The following is a 5,341-nucleotide window of genomic DNA, read 5'->3' on the forward strand; positions in this document are numbered from 1 at the left end:
TTATTATTGGTGGAGATTAATGATTATCTTAGATTTGAAATTATTGTTGTGTAAACTGTCAAGCATTTACTTTTAAGACTTGTAATCATAATTTATAACTATTTATATTCTTTTTCTTTATTTCTTGTCAAACTATAGGTAAAAAATGCTATATGTTTATAAATAATTTACTTAGTTGATATCATTTAGGTTGTACAAAGCTATATATGAATTTCAAATTAATTAATTTAGGTGATTTGGGAATTTTTGTTGGGATCTTACGATCCTACGATCCGATCTTGTGAAACTAAAATCGATCCTACATAGGATCCCGATTTTGCCAACCTTAGTTTCATCTACAGTTGTAAGATTTCAAAACCATTACTGAATACAATTCAACCATGTTCAGAATTACCTCTCAATTAAAATTATGTGATGAAAATGTAACTGATGAGGATATGTTAGAAAGAATATTTTTCACTTTTCATGTCTTGAGTGTGCTTCTGCAGTAGTAATATCGAGAGAAAGGATTCAAAAGATATTATGAACTTATTGCATGTCTTTTGCTAGCTGAACAAAATAATGAATTATTATTGAAAAATCATGAGTTTTGATCAATAGGTGCTAATCCATTCTTTGAAGTGAATGTAACTCAATCTTCACATTCTAGACATGACAATAGTCATGGAAGAGGCCGTGGACGTGGCCATGGTTGAGGTCGTGGACGTGGTCATGGTAAATATATGTCTTATCACCATGACCATAATCACGGTAAGAAACAAAATAACTGCTAGAAGTTGGTTGACAAGAAAAATAATGAGAAGAAAAACCATGAAGATAAATGCTACAGACGTGACATGGAAGGCCATTAGTCCCATACCTATCGTACGGCGGAATATCTTGTTGAACTTTATTAGGCATCATTGAAAAGAAAAGATAAAAATGGCGAGACAAATTTCATCCATCAAAAGAATATTTGTGATGATGATGATGTCTATACTGATTTAACACATCTTGAGATGGCCGATTTCTTTGCACTTCTTGAAAATGCAAAATGACCATCCTGAAGATGTAAAATGATGTGACAAATACACAATAAATGTTTAAATTTTAGTTCTTTTATTATTTTCACATCTTTACGTAATTTACTTTATGAGTTATGTAATTTATGGACTTTATTAATGTTTATTTTTATTTTCTTTGTTATTTCTTCCTGAAGAAGAAATGGATGCCAAATATTTGGAATTAAATAATGGTGATGATGACATTTGTCTCATTGATAGTTCAACTACGCACACCATATTTAAACATAAAAAGTATTTTTCCATTTGGATATGGAGAAAATAAATGTCAATACTAAATGTGGTAGTGCCAAATTGATTGAAACCTCTGGAAAAACCACTATATTTCTCCCTAAAGGAACTAAAATTGCGATCAATAATGCACTACTCTCTACTAAGTTTCGAAAAAATTTGTCAAGTTTTAAAGATATTTGTCGAAATGGGTATCATATCAAAACCATGAATGAGACAAATGGTGAATATTTATTAATTACAAATATTACTTTTGAAAAGAAATATGTTTTAGAAAAGTTGCCTTCACTCTCCTCTAACTTATATTATACAAAAATAAGTGCAACTAAAATACATCACCTAGTAGACTAGAAGTATAGTATTCCAATGACTTTATGATTTGGCATGATTTGCCTTGAACATCCTGGTTCCATAATGATGACGCGAATAATAAAAAATTCATATGGTCATTCATTAAAAGGTCAAAAAGTGTTAAATTTTAATGAATTCTCATGTGTTGCTTGCACTCAAAGAAAATTAGTTACTCCCTCCATTCAATTGAAAGTGTCATACTTTCCTTTTTGGACTGTCCCAAAATGTTTGACATGTTTAACATTTCAAACTAGTTTAAGCTGTGAAGTCCCATTTCCACCCTCCACTAATGATGTGATAATGCATGTGCTAGTTGGCCCACAAATTGATGTATGGTCCCAAAGGACATCCAAATGTCCCAACATGTACTATGTTTGACTTTCGGCTCTAGCAAAATTCTTGGTTCCGACTCCAACCAAATTCATCACCAAGAAAGTGTATATGGCTCTTTCAAACTCCAATTGAAGACTGGTTTTGTTATCAAGAGGATAATTTTGATTTTTTGCCGTAAATAGAATATTGAGATGACTTAATTAGTGATTTTCTTTTGAAAGCTTTCAATTTTTAAATTATTTTCATATGCACTAATTTGTTAAGAATGATCAACTTTCACAAAATAAATCCATATTGAAAGCAAGAAAATAGTGTAAAAATAGGTGAATAATTTTAGATTGACCCAAAAACTAAACGAGCAAAATAATAAGGGCATGTTATTCTACTTGGAGAAAAAAACAACTACACTCGCTACTAAATTTTATTAAAATGTAGTCTATGGAAGTGTTAGTTCCACTCATTTTTCTTTAATATTCCAAAATGCAAAAATAGATATTCTACCAACCAAAGAGCAAAAGAATGCAAACCAATAAGCAAGATTTCCACTTTATAGAATAAGGCTATTGATAGTTTCAAAAACTCCAACAAAAGTAGTACTCCAATGTCTATACATGTACACAGCTTCACTCAGCATTGCATATTTTCCCTTTTGTACAAAAGTCATACTACTACTACTAACATCAAGCTAACTTCACAGAGCTATTCTAAAATCTTGTAAACTGAAATAAAAGCAGTCAATCCAAAAACCACTAGTACATAAAAGTGCTTCTATATTCTTTGCCCAATCAAAAGCTTGCACCACAAAATCAAAAGGCTTGGATTGCTTTACTTCAACCATTTGCCAAAAGATGAGATAGGACATAACTTAGTGAAAAACAAAAAATAAAGATGCTCCAGACCAAAGTGAACAAGAATAGCTAAACAAATGAACATTGAGTACATGTACATTTTGCACATTAGAACACCCATACCATTTTGTTCAAAAAACATAATTAGTACAGTCTAAATACCTACAAATATGAAAAGAAAGAACACTAGTTAGTTTAAACAACCATACATACAAGAAGTTGGAGATAAAAAATCTTAAAGAACAAAAAAGCTTCATAAAATCTGACCTGTCCAGTGAAGATAATCATGCTTGCATATGACTTAGAACTTGATTCACAAGTTCTTTTTCACATTCTATATGTAGTGAAAGACAACCTTCTTTCATTAAATGGTGCTTCCCAATGTGTGGCACTTTATAGTTATTTCCTCCAAAATTTTTCATCACCTCTACCACACATGATTGTAATGTTAAGAAAACATTGTTCAGACTTTCAGTTGATAATTGATCAAATGACTTTTCCGCAGCAAGAATTAGCTCATCAATTGACATGGGTGCTTCTTGATGTTGCAAGGATTGTATAGCTCTAAAATATCCTAAGTCAAGAACATTCATGTTCGGAATGTTAGGAGGCTAAAATGACAAGTGAATATCAAATCCATCCCTAGAAGCAACTTCAATAAATTCAGGATCAGTGGGATCCTTATTTGGTTTTGCATTATCCTGTTGGATCAAAATTTCAGTAACACTACCACCATCCCGTGGCCATTTAGCATGTATTGCAAGCAAAACTTGTTCAATTAAACATCTCCTATACACTTCCTTAGTCACTGAAAATATTGGCTTAGTCTCTAATATACCTGCCATACGATTTTACTACTCCTCTTTGCTGGTTCTTTGAATACAAAAGGGAAAATCCTAATTTTCCCATCAAATGTTGGGTTACCAAAGCAATCAAAACGCGGTCAAGCAATAGTAGCTAGGAACATAACTTTCACAATGAACTTTTTGCTCTTTCATGTCCTAAAAGGTTGCTCTTCTTAAGGAGGAAGATAATACTTTTCATATTCTTTAGTCATGTAAAACCACTTTTCATCAATATGCACAACATTGAACATACTCATAAACATTGGATTGGTGTTGAGACTTTCTAGTTCAAGCATTGACAAGCAAAAGTTATGCCTTGTTTATTCTGATATGTCAATTGTGGTTTGAGTACATTTGAGTGTGGCCTTATAACACCTTCTTTAATTCGTCGGTGAAGGGTTGATTTGGGCACTTTCATTTCACTGGAAAGTGACCGGATGTTTGTCCGGCGCCGAAGAGGAATTGCCATGATCAAAGTAAAATCAATCTCCACTCGTTTTCTTCCATATCTTTTAGGAAATCTGAGTGACATATCAACTCTTCCATCTGTAAAAGTAATTGCTGCTAGCTTCCAAATTCTTTGGACTGTCCTAACACTTGTTTTAAATAGACTTGCAACATTCCTGATCGTTCCCTTTACCGGCATTACTTTCTTGTAATAAAGCTTCAAAATCATTTGCCTTTCTTGATTAATTAATCTCTTCGTAGAATTGTTAGTTTCAAAATCATTCAAAGTATCCATATTTCTTTTAAAAGTCACATCTGAAATAGGGTGTAAAAAAGAAGAAACAGAATGTAAAAAAAAACAAAGAAACGGACTTCATATATAAAGGTACAAGTTAGTGGTATAATCCCGTTATATAATTTAAAATAGACATTTCAAGACTTTTTTTTTTGGAGCAATCCGTCAAAACCCAAATTTTCAGTAAATAATTTGGCGACAAATCTTTAAGAAATTATAGAAAACATAATCAATAAATAAACATCGAAAAAGTTTAAAAGATCTAGCCTTTCTTACATGAGAAAATAGAAAAAAACCCATTAAAAAGAAAGAATAAAAGACAATTAACTAACCTTTCAATCTCAATTGTTATCAACTTTGGATTAGAAATTTACTTCGTATCCTTCCAATGCTTCTCTCTCGAACTGGAGCACCAAAATTGTAATCAAAGGCGAAGACTTTCAAGTGAATATGGAGTATGAGAAGAGGGAATTTGTAGTTGTTCCAGAGAAATTATTGTAGTTTAATTTGCAGCAATTGAATGGCTAATACAGAGAATCAAAGAAGAAGATTTTGATAAGGAAACCAATTTTTTGTGGTTGAAACAAAAGATTGCTTTTTGGTGGGTCCCATTTTGGCCCATTTGTTTCTTGGATGAAGAAGATTTTGATAAGGAAACGAATTTTTTGTGGCTGAAACAAAGGAGTGCTTTTTTATAAGTCCCACCTTGACCCATTTGTTTCTTGGACGAGTCAATGAAATGTAAAGGACAAACTTGGAACAAACGAGTTTACAGATAAGTGGATGTTACTGTGCATAAAAGGCGATGTTCCCGAAGTGCGGCAGACTTTGCGGGACAGAGGGAGTATTAAACCATCAGCGTCCAAAGTAGGAATTGAATTTCCTGCATTTCTAGAATAAATTCATGGTGATATATGTGGTCATGTAGAT

At 32.3% G+C, this 5,341-nt stretch overlaps 1 long non-coding RNA gene across 1 annotated transcript; it reads right to left on the reverse strand.

Annotated features, from left to right (window-relative positions):
* Positions 1-460: 460 nt before the first annotated feature.
* Positions 461-5,139, reverse strand: LOC140012497 (uncharacterized). Its single transcript, XR_011819659.1, has 2 exons — positions 3,092-5,139; positions 461-2,986 (listed from the first exon to the last, which is right to left on the reverse strand). It is a non-coding gene; the product is annotated as an uncharacterized lncRNA (long non-coding RNA).
* Positions 5,140-5,341: the final 202 nt, after the last annotated feature.

The sequence above is a fragment of the Coffea arabica genome, chromosome 8e (assembly GCF_036785885.1).
Source record: "Coffea arabica cultivar ET-39 chromosome 8e, Coffea Arabica ET-39 HiFi, whole genome shotgun sequence".
NCBI classification, from domain to species: domain Eukaryota; kingdom Viridiplantae; phylum Streptophyta; class Magnoliopsida; order Gentianales; family Rubiaceae; genus Coffea; species Coffea arabica.